General features: G+C 35.8%; 1 long non-coding RNA gene across 2 annotated transcripts in view; it reads right to left on the reverse strand.

Moving 5' to 3' along the window:
* LOC139074314 (uncharacterized) overlaps nt 1-15,460 on the reverse strand; it is a 96,089-nt gene that overhangs the window by 39,863 nt on the left and 40,766 nt on the right. For both annotated transcript variants that reach the window (XR_011523817.1, XR_011523818.1), the window contains exons 3-4: nt 14,757-14,861; nt 14,290-14,369 (exon numbers count right to left, since the gene is read on the reverse strand). This is a non-coding gene — a long non-coding RNA (uncharacterized lncRNA). The remainder of the gene's footprint in view (nt 1-14,289; nt 14,370-14,756; nt 14,862-15,460) is intronic.

Raw genomic sequence — 15,460 nt, forward strand, 5'->3', positions numbered from 1 at the left:
GCTCTCCAGTTCACTTTTTTTCTAGGTAATATGGCAAATTCAAATTCTCCCTTACTTTCAGTTGTGCCCACAACACAGTGGTGCCAGTCCTAATATCAATATATTTTGAGTTTTCGCACACACAGTTCCCTGGTGGCAGGAAGCGCCTACCATAGATATTTTGATCCCTGTTAATAAAAGAGATTTTCTTTTCACCTTTGATCATCCCAATCCCTCTTTTGAGTTTTTTGGGGACTGAGTCAGGATCATACCAGGACAGCTTTACTTTGTATCAAGGATCACTGGTCTCTTGTCATACTGTTGTGAAAATGTAACCAAAATGTGTGAATAAGTCAAAAAGATGGGTGGGATGGACTGAAGGCCACCCAAGGAAAATATTTAGCTTGACTCATTTCCAGTTGATCAAAAGTCTCAGACTTAGTGAAGTTGTAGATTAACTGTAATTTCCTTTTTTTTTTTGAGGAAGGTTAGCCCTGAGCTAACTACCGCCAGTCCTCCTCTTTTTGCTGAGGAAGACTGGCCCTGAGCTAACATCTGTGCCCATCTTCCTCTACTTTATATGTGGGACGCCTACCACAGCATGGCGTGCCAAGTGGTGCCATGTCCACACCCAGGACCTGAACCGGCGAACCCTGGGCCGCTGAGAAGTGGAACGTGTGCACTTAACCGCTGCACCACTGGGCCGGCCCCTGTAATTATTTTTTTTATCTAGAAGAAATGACAATTATTTTTGTTCAATAAAACAGATAACCATGAGGTTGTGTTTTATTGCTCTGAGATAACCAATTTTGTATATAATCCAGTAACCTTATCTTAACATTACTCTCTTAAATTTACTGCAAATACCCCAGCTTTGCAAGTGTTGTGTGGACAAGTTTTAACATCTTCCTGGTTCCCTCACTAATTAATGAGTTAAATACAATCTATGACACCAGTTAATTTTTAACGTGCCTAAAAGTCATGATTTTGTCTTTTAAAAATTTTTAAACATTCTGCTTGCCATCAATGAATCTCCACTTCAGGATATTCTGGTACATCTTTGTGTGACTTCTCTTGACTCTGCCATTTTGATTTCTAGTAGTAAAGATGCAATGGATGATTCTATATTTAAGTGGCCTTAGAAATGTCCATTTGTCCCATCTTTTAAGTCATTCAACTCATGCTATTATTATACCTCCCAGGCCCCTGTCCCACCAATACTGAGTTTTGTCAAATAAAAGAGGAAAAAGTACAACCAAAAATAACTGCTAATTTCAAACTTTATTAAAGTACAAAAGATAATTTTGAATTCTGTGAAGTGAATATGGCTTTTTACACTAGAGGTCCAATCACACATTTGGAATACAAAGCTAGTTTTGTCCAGCTCAGAGTATTTTAAGAGAAAAGTTTATTTATCTTTATCATGGACAAAAGTTCCCCAAATTAATGAAGATTACTGTTTATGGAATTGTAAATTTGGTGCCAAGAGGCACGAGAAGCAGCCATTTGACTAGATTTATACTGGAGGTACAGCATATTTAAAATTTCATTTTAGGATCTTAGATTACACAGTCATTGGATGTTATATATATCAGCATTCAGTTCAAGTGTTTACATCCCTCCAGGATGCCCAGTTGATGGTACCTGAGCACATTGGGGGGGGGGCTGTATGAACTCCCATCTTTTAATAGTTATTTCTCTTTTTTGTTCTGTTTAAAGTAAACACAGTAGATTTATATTTATAATAGTGATATAAAGTTTCCTATTTAAATAAATTTAACTAAATTCATATAAAGAAAACTACTGAGTAAATAATAATTCAGGGGGTGTGTGGTTAGAATAAATGCCAAAACTCAAATGAGTTCGCAGAAGTAATCTTGGGCCTTTGTGAAAATCAAAGTTTAATGCTTAAGAATCTAAAATAGGGATGACTCATCGTATTATTTTAAGATGTTTTTTCAGTAAAGCCTTTGGAGGAGTTAGTAAGCAATACAGTCAACGGAGAATATGCTCTGGCTCAGGTTTGGCAAACCCCAGTTTAAATACCATCTCTGTTAAGGAGACCTTGGTCCCAGGGTCCTCATTTATAAAACAGGAATCTTTCTTCATGAGACTGCTGTATGAAGCAAATGACACAGCACATAGGAAGCAAAAGGTACTTAGGTTCTCTGCCTTCATTCCCCTTGATTCCTCCCTGAATCATGATATGAGCTGTTTCTCTTTTCTTAATGCGTACGAACTGGAAGGAGGTCATAATTACTTGCATTTCATTGTTTTTTTTGTGATGTGACATCAAAATAAGGAAACACCAGATATTAAATTCTTACATTATTGTGAAACAGAGAAGTAAAAATTTATGTCAATGGCAAAAAAAAAAAAATTTGTAGATTGTCCCCTGAAATGCCAACTGGATACCTGATGGAACCAAGCAAGCAGGGATGGCCGGGCACTACACCATGCAGGGTGTTTGAGCCCAGGCATATGTTTTCTTGGTTCCATAAGTGAACCCCAAATGACAATAGAATTAAGACATTTGTGACTAAGTTATTTTCTTTACTTTTTACTGTGTTTATTTTTAGTTTGTGCACAGACAACAAGTTATTCTACTTTGGAATTAACACAAATCAGATATTTGATTTTATGGTCTACAAATTTCATAATCTCTGTCGAATAAGGTTATAGAGATCTATGCTTTGTTGGTTGAGAGAGGAAAGAATATATGGCTTGTTAGTCTGTATATTCGCTAGTTTTTTAAAAATTATTTTCAACCTGTTGGCCTATTTGTGACTTTATATCAATTAAGAATTGCATACCCACTGAGGAGAACAGCTCTTTGATGCCTGAACAGACGATTTTTTTTAATCTTTTATTTATTTTTATTTTTTTACTTTTTGAGGAAGATCAGCCCTGAGCTAACATCTGCTGCCAAACCTCCTCTTTTTGCTGAGGAAGACTGCCCCTGAGCTAACATCCCTGCCCATCTTCCTGTACTTTATATGTGGGACACCTACCACAGCATGGCGTGCCAAGCAGTGCCATGCGCACACCTGGGATCCGAATTGCCGAACCCCAGGTCGCCAAGAAGCATAACGTGAGAACTTAACTGCTGCGCCACTGGGCTGGCCCCTGATTTTTTTTTTTTTATTTTGTGTCTATTTTTGACTTGGGATTTAGGTTGTACAATTGAAGATATAATTTGTCTACATGCCTATGTGTCTGTAATTAAGAAAAGCTTTTAACTTTTGTTGTGAGTGTGAAATATTTTCCTGATTCCAGAAAGTACAAATTGGATAACATTTCTCAAATTAAATAGATTTTCTTCCATCTGTTTTACAGATTTGGATAAGCATATATACAAATTAAAATATTTCCAAATTTCACAGAAAGTAAATAAAATGAGTCCATAATACTTTAAAAGTATCAAGACAAATATTTATTGTAGACACTGCTATCTTAGAAATATTGAAAGAATTCAAGATTACATAATCAAGATGAATTTTGCAAATTATACCACTTTAATAATTTTGTACTTAATAAATGATAACTATGTGTTTGCTATTTGACTTTTGCTATGGAGTAAAATATAAAAATTTAACAAGATTTGAGAAATATACATTTTTATAAAATTTATTTTATTTTGTTTAAAATTTAGATTTATTTTCTCACAAAGAGAAAAATTAATCTAAAATTTCTAAACTGATACTGGTTTACTAACAGTAGACATATGCAACATTTAAGATCATAAAAATCTAAATGTGGATTTAATTAATTAATTCTGACAAGACTTTTATGAAAAGTGTAAATACGTTTTCTAGTACTTCATATTGAACAAAATTTCTTAGCTCTTTAGATAACCAAAATCTTTCAACTAATACTAAAATGAGTTAATAGATAATCTTTGGATTCTTAATTTCTAAGGGAGAGTGAATAGTGAACTCCTAGTTGCATAACATAATTTTAATTTTATATAGTTTGCTTCTTATTTGCAGGTGGTGTGAATTGGCCGTATCTTTGGGTCATGTTAATGAACCTGTTTATTCTTGCCACTTGAATAGGTGGAAAAGAGACATGTGCAGATATACCTGCGTTATGTGTACTATGAGCTGCAACATTCTGCTCAAATTGTGCTTATATATAACAGACAAGACTCAGTATATCTCCTAGTTTTCTCTGTTCAATAGAGGACAGTTATTTTGGTTGAGTTATTACTGTAATTGTACCAGGAGTAATAACGATTCAGAAAGACACTGTGTATGTAAAATTGAGGGGTTTGCTTTTCAAGGAAAAGGAACAAATGATTTTGTCTTAAAGTATAAGTTTGTCCCAAAATAAGAAAAAAACATAGAAAAGAAGAAAATTTTATGGTGTATGGCAAATTGTGGAAGGCATGACGTATGCGTCCGTTTATAATATCTGATATTAAAAGGATACTATGAAGAGTTTTAAATTTTGGCAAAGTTAAATCAGTTTGGATGGAGTTATTCTCAAGATATTTTAAGGAGGTGGGGGGAGATTTATGAAAACTTTGCTGACAAATATTTATCTCAATGTAAAATGAAAATTTGGCTTTTTCCGTGTCACATTGATATGTCAGAAATTCCTGAAGAATAATAAAATATTGTGCTTTATCTTCTGGGTAAACTTCCCACATAGCAGAGATTCCATACCTTATCAGAATAATCTTCTCTGCTTAGGTTTGGTTTTATATGTAATTGTTAATTAAAATAAAAAAGGAAAAATATTCCTCGCTTATGAAAAACTAAAATTTCTTAGAAAACTGTTATAATATTTTGTGTTTACTTAAAACATTTTCTTGCTCTGATTAAATAGACAGCCAAATATGGTTTCTCAGCATCCATGATCCTATCTTGAGGTATCAAATCTGCTCTAATATTTTGGTTTGCCTCAAATATCAGACGCCATATTTATAAAAAATAAAAGTATATATTCAGGAGGGCCCCTATAGATCTTCTAGAGAAACACAAAGATTTGTTACATAAAAAAAGAGATAATAGGAACAATTAGTCTTCTTTGCTATGTTTCATATTCATAATTAGTTCAACACTATTGTAAACTCTACGTGGGAAAATCATCAAAATAGAGGAAATACTCAACTTTTCCTATGTAAAGACTACACAGGTGAAATATTGTTATAATAACTATTTCAGAAATTGTACAGTTTATGTTTCTAGAGATTTTTTAATTCCTTCACTGTCCATTTTTTCTTACTCCTAGGAGGAACACTGATCAAACTCCCGAAATACCATGCCTTGAACCCCAAGAGAGAATTTATTCTCTCCCTTTCTGATATTCTTTCTCACTCATTTAACAACAATCAAACAGGTTTCTGCTTCCCACTGATGCTTGCCAGAAGACATGCTACAAACTAAAGCTTAGAATTAGTGTCATCAACAATAAAAAAAGGCAGTCAAAATGCCCAGTGAAAGGACTGTACTAGATTCTCTAAATTATCTGTGCTTCAGTGAATAGATGATTAGAAGAGTCTTCCAAGCAGGTGACGATTAGAAAACATTCATACAATATGGGTGGGCTGAGTCAGGATTTCCAAGACTCTTCTCTCTCAGGAAGCAGACCTACTTCCTGACAGCAGACTGTTTATGCAAGATTCATAGTTACAAAAATTACATACGACTGAATGAAATGGTGAGGGAAATTTAATTGTGGTTATTTGATTGAAATACTATTGGTATTATTTTATTGTTCTAATTTTATGTATATATGAGTGCTATAGACCAAACGTTTGTGTCCCCACCCCCCTCAAATTAGTATGTTAAATCCTAACACCAAATGTGATGGTGTTAAAAGTTGGAGCCTTTGAAAGGAGATTAGGTCATGAGGGTTGAGGGTTCATGAGCTGGATTACCGCCCTTATAAAAGAGACCTCAGAGAGCTCTCTTGTCCCATCTACCATGTGAGGACACAGCAAGAATACAGCTATCTATGAACCAGGAAGCAAGTCTTCACTAGACACCAAATCTGTCAACACCTTGATCTCGGACTTCCCAGTCTCCAGAACTGTGAGAAATAAATTTCTGTTGTTTATAAGCCTCCTAGTCTATGGTATTTTGTTAAGCTGTGCAAATGGACTAAGACAACGAGGAAGCTCATTTAACTCTAAACATAGAGCTTTTCCAAACTGAAATTTACCGTTTTAAATTAAATCTGCTTTCAATAACCCCTTAGAATTGAGAGAGAACTATTTTGCTGAAACTCCTTACATTTTCGTGGCAACATGGGTATTTATATAGATTCAATAAAAGTCTATTCTCCTTTTTACCAAGATATGTCATTGGACAAAGTGACTTATAATTTGACAAATTGATTATGCAACCAACACCATACCTCATAAATGTAATATTTGAGAATAAATTTCATTTAATAGGTGCTGAAACACTTTCTACTAAGAAACAAGGATACTCTACCCAAGATAAAATAACAGACACGTAATTTACCCTCTGGACTAAAACAAACAAAAAAACTGCACAAAATATATGAAACATGGTTATTGTAGGGGAGGAAGACATTTCCTCTACCCAATATGGGTTCTTCTGGCTGGAGAACAAATTAAATTCACATGAGACAGAATAACAGGAGAAAATTAAACAAAGCTTTATAACGTGTATACAAGGGAGAGGCTCAGGCAAGCTGAGCAACTTGCCAAAATGGCTGAAGCCCCCACCTTAAATATCATCTTCAGCTAAAGACAAAGGAGGATGTTGGGGGTGGAGGGGGAATCAATCATGGGACATTACCACACAAGTACAGTAAACAAATGCAGATTTAAGTCCTTGCCTTTGGCATTGATTAAGAGTTTCTAGAGATAAGTTCACCCCCCCCCTTCCTGGTACAGAGAGGGAGACATCTTTACAGATGGAGATTTCCTTTACAATGTAAATGTCTCTTAGCAAAGGGTAGGTAAATTCTACTTTTCAGTTGCTTTCCTGTCTGCAGTTTATTAAAAGTAACCAGCCTCATGCCAAAGAGACATATCTTGGGGTGGCCAATTCCAGGCCCCCACATCATCAAGACACTAGACCTCAGGTAATTTTGATGTAAATTAGTATCCAGTAGAGAATTATCTATAGCTGCCTGTTCTTCATCCTTGACTTCATCATTTAGTTTCTAATTGATTCTGAAACTAGCCTGTCTCAGTCTAGGTCTGATTCCCAGCAATTCAACTCAACATCTATGCAGCTTACACTTTTGGTATTCATCCTCAGTAAAGGAGCAGTGGTGTAAATTTGACTATGACCCAGTGAAGTATATTCAAACAATTTTAAGTCCACCCTGTGGTGGACACATTCATAATAATAATCAACAGTAAAAAAATTTTAAACAAAATAAGTATGCAGTTTTAAATAAATAAAAATACTTGTATAGAAATTACGTTCCAGGCAGTGTTCAAAGATAGATAGAGAGGGAAAAAGAAAAGTAGATATCAATAATTATTTTATACTACATAGAATATAATTTATACCCACAGCAACCCTAGGTTTTACTAATATAACCATTTAAAAGTGAAAGAACCTAGGCACAGAAATCATAAAACCAGTACACGGCAGAACCAGGATCTGCACTCAATTCCAGTTCTTCCTATTGTATTCATTATTTACATTGATAATTAAGGATGTAATCTAGATAGCCAGTAGCATCTTTTGTGTGCATGTGAATTATTTTTTAAGCTAGACAGTAAGCTTTCTAAAAAACAATACTTTTTAACACATTTTATAAGATTTTGCTGTGGTCATTGAGCAAGGTAGCTTGCACATACAAGGTACACAATGAGCAATTGACTGACTGTAGCCAGCAACTTATTCAAAGAGCCAAGAAAAACCTGGCATATCTAAGAAGTGTGATATTTTGACATAAATTCGTATCTTTTCTGATGTTTCTGATTAGAAGGGCAGAGTGTGAATGAGTCATAAGGTAATGGCCATTTTTCATTCATAGCAATTGCTGTTTTGAAGTTAGATTGTAGATGGTGATTATACGAAAGTATATATATATATATATATCAGAATTGCATTCTCTTGAACAAGCAAATACCTATTGCAGAATATCTTTTTCTTTCCTCATCAAAAATATCTTGTATTTTTAATACCAGCTTTTGTACTTTAATTCAGTAGTGTTTAGTGGATAAAGACCAAAAGATTATTTTTTTCAATCTATAATAGGTAAAGTTATATTAGAAGTTAAAATTATTGATGACATCTAAAATTATTATCCAATGATCTGAAAATTGTAATAATAAATTTAAAAAGGAGAAGTAAATATTCTCCAGATAAAGTAATTATGAATAAGGGTAAGGTCCTGCACGCTTACACTATAAAGATATAGAAACAAAAGTCTGTGGCAATATATTTTTTCTGACTATCCCACCTCCACATACCCATACAATTTACACTAAAGTGTCAAAAAAAAAAAAAATACTAACCAGGACTCAGATCTAAGCTAGGACACGTCATTAAATGAATTTTAACAGAAAGGTGACAAAGTCTTTCATGAGTAATCACTTTTCAGGCTGTCACAATTATTGACAGAATAAAGGAGGGTAATTTAGATCTGTGATGTGTATTTTTTTTTAATTGTTCTGTTTTTACTTGGAGAACACTGGAAGCATTGAAATACTCTACTCCTTTGTTCTTTGAATTGTTGTCGTAAAATTAACATTAAAGAAACCTGGGCTTTGTAGAAGTGAGGTTCAGATCACACCTCATCAAATTTCTAGTTCAATTTCCCCACCAAAATAGCATGAAGAATTAGGAATAGCTTAGTCCTTTTAGAAGAAAGTTCTAGAGACAATGTTGCTCATTCAGAAATTGGCACTTCTTAAACAGAATATATGTTTTTATTTTAAAAAATAATAAAGTGTTTACAATGAAGAGGAAATTAAACTGATCATACAGTTCCTCAAAAATTCGATAGAAAATACTATTTACCTCATTGTTTCTTATGACAATGTATCGATATACCAGAAAAAGATTGCTTAAATAATACTCTCGAAATCTAAGATTGGTAAATTATGTGACCTAAAAAGGGAGGGCATGGGGGCCTGCTGGTTAGGTTCGTGTACTCCGCTTCCATGGCATGGGATTCGCTGGTTGGGATCCTGAGTGTGGACCTAGCACAGCTCATCAAGCCACGCTTTGGCAGGCATCCCACATATAAAACAGAAGGAGATGGGCAGATCTTAGCTCAGGGCCACACTTCCTCAATAAAAAGAGGAGGAATGACAGCAGATCTTAGATCAGGGCTAATCTTCCTCAAAAAAATAAAATAAAGTAAAATAAAAAAGGAGGGAAATTATCCTTGTTTTGGTAAACTGGTAAAGGGCTAATTGCTTTATCTAGTTTAATCCTCATAACTCTCCTAGGAAGTAACTTTTAGAAAAATGAGAGCATTGAGTTAAACTAAGTATTAGGCTGATATCACATAACCAAACAAGAAATCAAGCCAGGATGTGTCTGACAGATCCATACTTGTTGTACTCAACCTTACTACCTCCGTGGTATATTTGTAAGGATAGAAAAGACTAATCTCTATTGCAATAATAAAATAAATCACAAAATCTCAGTGTATGAATACAACAAAGTTTATTTCCTACTCTTAAAGAAAAAATTATTTAATGAGATTTATTTAAGAATGATAGGTAGACTTTATTTAAGGGGAAGGAGACATTGCGATGGATTTAGAGGCCACTGCAACAGAGAGAGATTAGACTTAAATGGACTCCAACAAGGATCTTGGGGATTTACAACAAAGGAGCAGGATGGGGTCAGTGGATGGAAAAATTAGTGAGGAAATATCAAGAACAAGAGGGATACTTCTTAGACCAACTTAACAGAATTCTTGCTGAAGGCAGACCAGGGCGATAAGATGTTAATGGTGGACAGATACTAAGGGTGGGGCATTGTCACTAAACTGACTTAGCAAGATTCTTGCTCAAGGGCAGAGAGCGGGAAGCTCAGTATCCAGCCAATTCCAGCAGTGGGCTCAAAGGAACTTATTAAAGTTAGATCAAGAAGAGAGTCTCTGTCATTGTAACCACTGGGCCCTGCAAGACCAGTTAAACTGACCCCATCTCTTATCAACAGAGTGATTAAGAGTTGCCTTTCGAATATCTGCAAAGGGCATGCTCAAAAGAAGAAATTTTGATCTGAAATGATCTTGGAACCAAAGGTCCTCCTTTCCACAAAACCCAAAGACCTAACACAACCAGAACTTGAAAGTCAGACTCTTATCAGAAGCAAGGAGGTCCCTCATTCAGGAAGAGAACTTGTTAAAATTCCTTCTGAAATTAAGAACTAAGGAGTTAAAAAATCTTTCTTAGAGCAAATCTTCGAGACAAGCTTTGCTAACTGCAGCTGTGCACATTCAACATAATCAACTGTTGTTCAGAATGAACCGGGTCTTTCTGCCCCTCTTCAGCATATGAGCGAGTTGTCTTTCCCAGAAATTCAAGGTCCAGACATCAAGATTCTTTCTTTGGGCCAAACGCAAGCTGGTGGAAAGACACCAACCAGCAAGGCCACGTGCTCCCCCTCCCCTACCTAAAACCCCACATAAAAACCCCTATCTTTTTCCCTTCGAGAAGGTGGATCTGAGTTCTAACTCCCATCTCTTCATCTGGCTGCATTTCAATAACAATAAACCCTCTTTCCTTACCACAAGACTGGCATTTCAGTTATTGGCCCTACTGTGTGGCAGGTAAACAAATCTGTGTTTGTGTTTGGTAACACTTCCCCACCTCATCAAAAATGTTTAGAACCCCATCATAAAAGTTTAGAACCTCATTGTAAATGTTTAGAACCCTGTCATAAATGTTTAAAACCTTACCATAAATCCTTGAAGCCCACCAGTCAAAACCTGTCCCACGAGCATTTCCACATGTCAACCTGTTCTCCATAACCTCTTAAATTTTGCCCCAAATCCTGAATCAGGGAGACGGATCTGAGGGCACACACTCCCTGTTCCCCCTGCAGGTGGGTCTTGCAGAATAAAGTTGATCTCTTTTCCCAAAGGCTGATGTCACAATTAATTGGCTTGTTTATGCGCTTGGGCAAGTGAACCCCAATTTTGAATGGTAACATCATCACTTACACTGTATGTCCACCAATGCTTATATAGCAATTCTGGGATTTGAGGTGATGAAAGTCTGCTATCTCGTGGCCACACCCTATAGGACATTTAGTACCTTTGGTTGCCAGGTCAGAGAAGAAAAGATAACAGACAGGCATGTGATTTCACCAAACGGGAAGGGGATTAGGAAACATAAAAAAAGAAAGCAAAATATTTGGTGATATTACTATTTGCCATAAATTTATATGATATTTTATATCTGGAGAGGACTTTTGTGAGGATTTAGTGAAATTATTTTAAGTTTTCCTGATGGAGCCCTTTCATTTTTCTACTTATTAAAATAAGAGAAAGCCTAGAAATGAGAGCACTCCAAAATCTCACTCCTGTCCCAATGTGAAGCAAAAAGATGTATCTTTGTGTGTCTAAATTTGTGTGTACAAGTGTATGTATTTGTGTGTGTATGCAAATGAAATCTTCCTCCTAGGTTGGGAATGAATTGAGCGCGTTCCCAAGGAAGTTCTATCTGCTAAAGGGTATGTAGAAATCTTGGCCTAAGAGTTAAGGTACCACCTCAAACTAGCTAATTACAGTTGACATTTTTCCCTGATTTGTGGACAAGTATAGCAGAGCATGTAAATAATAAAGATAAATTGTTCTACTCAAAAATTATGTCAGTTCCTTCCATCCTACCCTAAATACTTAAAAGTAGAGCCCCCAGCAGAGTTTGAAATGGTCTTGCACTCCACAGTTAAGCTATCAATCCGATCAATTAGTTCAAATTTGGCTCTTGAATATCTACATGTAATCCCTGTTTTCTGCTTTTAAATTCATCCTATATCGTCTCCTTTTCACATATATTCAGTTGGCTGAACAAGAAATACAAATCATTTATTTTAACAACCATCCTTTGGATATTCCAACTAGGTTTTCAAAGTCTTCCAAAAATCCTTACCCAAGTATTTATTTATTTATTCATTTCAAAATATTTCTTTGGAATGAGGGTTATATGCCTGGCACCATCTCAGATGCTAATAATATAGAAGTGAACAAGACAGGCAATATCCCCACACACAAAGAGCTTACACTCTGGTGGTAGAGATGATATAGATAGATATAGATGTAGGTAATAAGCGTATAAACAAGTAAATGAACAAAACAATTCATCAAAGAATCTCTTAATTTTCACTATATTGTTCCTTGAGTATTTTCCCTGGACTGCTCTATTAGCATCCTCATGTCAGTGTTACAGGAAATTCAAATACACAGTCACATTTTTAAAGCCTCCATCTCACTCTAGGGCATCCCGTGTTCTCTTTATTTAAGATATTTAAAATATTTTAAACCTCAAATTTCATGAAAACCATAGTTTTCTAGGGCCTAGATTCATCACTCATTTATGTATGTTTTTAGAGGATTTTATTTTCTTAGAGCCTCCGTATTATTTTATTAATTTGTTTCATTTTATCATGTCTAGCAAGATGCATTCAGAATGACTAATTTTTCTATATGCCCCTAGGAAACGCTGCAAATAGAGCTGTTATTGCAATTCAACGTGGCTGCCCTCTACTGGGAACCCTGAGATGTAGTAAAGGGTGACAATCCCAGTTACCGTTGGACTTGGATGGTTTGCTGTTCGCCTAATCATCCAAGGTCCTACAGAGAATATCTGTTCAGTGTGGAGTGCTCTTGGTGCATAGTTAGATCATTTTCTGTTCCCTTTCTGCTAAGCCCTATTTCACACACACACACACAAATGGTGTGGATGGGTGAGGAGGTCCTGTTATATAGAGAAGAAAAAGAGAATAAAACCAAAAGCATACAAACAAAAAACAAGGCCCTGGTTTGATTCCGAAACTATTTGATTTTGATAGCCCACATTCTAAGCAGTAACGGTTCATAGGGAACAGGATACCTTTAAATATAAAAACATCAGAAATCACCACACATTTCTATCTCTAGTGTAAAACTGCAAATACCTAAATGCAAAAAAGAAAATACTTTTAACCCAAAATATAAAAATAAAGGGGACATTGCAGTACTCTTCTGATACACTGAAAAGCATTAATTTTGCCTCAGTCTTCTAAATTTGTTCATGCACTTCTTCTCACCATTTTCGTTTTACCCCATTCATAACATGGCCATTCATTCAGTGAGCATTACTTGATTGCTGATGATAACACTGACTATTTTATTTGCCCATATCTACCTCCTCCTACTTGGAGGGTATTCCATTTATCTTGGTCAAAGGGTTTAATTATAAATTGCTTATGGATAAATAATGTAATTTTTAATTATATAAGGTAATACATTTCTTGGTGTTTTTTTCCTTAACATTTTTGAGCTTTCTGTCAATTGCGGCCAAAAGAATTCTGACCAATAAAAGTGCCTATTATGTGGCAGACATCATGTCAATTTTCCTGCATCCCTTTTTAAGATGAGTTTCAGTTACTTATATGCGGGTTTGGAAAACAGAATCATCCCCTATTCTAAAACAAACTACAATATTGTGCTGGTTGAAATACATTTTAACACACGTTAAATTTGTCCACTCTTTGTATTTGACTGTCATAATCGAAATTACTTCATAATGACATCAGCTATTTGATAAAGTGGTTTGGGAATACAGTTGGCAAAGTTTTTGCAAGCATAAGTATATTATCTTTGCATTTTGCTTCCCAAACTTTAGTCTCTCTTCATCATTCATCCCCGTACTACTCACCCCACTTTGTATCCTGGGCTGGCCAACGGGAATCTCTTAGGGTTCTGTGATTTGTTCATACAGTGTTTAAATTTATGGTCAATTAATTTCAGCAATTTTGTTTCAAGCATAAATGAAATGATTCTCTCTTTTTTATTTTTCTGAGGAAGATTTGCCCTGAGCTAACGTCTGTTGCCAATCTTCCTCTTTTTTTGCTTGAGGAAGATTAGCCCTGAGCTAATATCTGTGCCAATCTTCTTCTTCTTTATATGTGGGTTGCTGCCACATCATGCCTGAAAAGTGGTGTAGTTCAGTGCTCAGGATCCAAACCCGTGAACCTGAGCCACTAAAGCTGAGCATGCCAAACTTAACCACTAGGCCATGGGGCCCGCCCCAAATGACTCTCTTTAACAAAACCCAAGCATTACAAAATTACCGCAATTATTTCTATCCTGTGAATGAATTTTAGGGTTACAGGTTGGGATTGAAATGAGAAATAAGTAAGACCCTACCTGGTCTTTTATTTCTTGAATCTGCTCTGTTGAAACTGCTTTCAGATCTCACACTGGCTGGAGATAAACCTCATGTAAATCTGTGGGAATAACAGGAGATAAAATGAGGACGCACGCTTGGCAGTCATATTCTTCACTCAGTCCACCTCCACAAACCTGTAATGAGCATAGGCATGTACTTGCACTGTGGTGTTTCCATTTATTTCACAGGAATAATTTATATATGCCGTTTCTGTTGTGCTTATTCCCATAATGACTACTTCCAATTTTTGATTGAACTGATGTCTCAGGTATTGAAAGGACCTTAACATTTGTTCTCTTATTCAAATCTTTAAAACTCCAGGCCCTCCCTCCCTTCCTACCAACTGTTTCCTAAATGAGCTTTAGTATTTCCCAACACAGTTACGAGGCAGCAGGATGCTGTTTCAAAGGGGTGGAGGGGAGGGAGCAGAGCAGCTCATACTTACCCTAAGTATATTAACTGGAAAGCTCTTCCACTCAAGTGATGTACTGAGGCACTTCACCACCGCTCCTCTGACCCTGACACTTGAAGTGGGAGCTCCGCTCAGTTCCTATTAAGAGAGACACATAAAGCTGCCATCGTCACAAACTCAGCCAGTAATGGATAAAGTGGTAATTAAATTAAGATGGCTGTTGAAGAGAGAGTTTGCTTCATAACAAAATCCAACAAGACTGAAATTCACTTTCCCACTTTCCATCTATACCAATTAATGCAGCAGCTCGGGATCTGGTTATTTATATTCCGCCTTCCAAGTCACCTTGCTATAAGAGTTGTCTCCAATTGCTAAAAAGTTTGCTAGAAAGAAAAAAATCATACATATATATTTCTTTCACAAGCCTATAGCAGGAGTTTAAGAGGTCTTAGAAAAATAACTTCTCAGCAAAGAAGTAATGCTTGAAGTGAGTGAGCTGTGAAAGGAATGCCAACAGGAGAGAATAGCCAAACACTAAATTACAGATCAATTATCTTCAGTTTGCTCTATAAATGAATTAGTCTCATACTATTAGATCCAGGGATGATCACAGAGAAACTGACAACTGGGTATCTTTAACAGGTTCATTGTGAGTTTCATCTTTGCTCAAACCATGCATAAGACCAAGGCACAAGGCTGCATGTTAAAATCACTTAAGGAGCCTTAACAATTGCTGT

This window comes from Equus przewalskii, chromosome 11 (assembly GCF_037783145.1).
Source record: "Equus przewalskii isolate Varuska chromosome 11, EquPr2, whole genome shotgun sequence".
Lineage (NCBI taxonomy): Eukaryota > Metazoa > Chordata > Mammalia > Perissodactyla > Equidae > Equus > Equus przewalskii.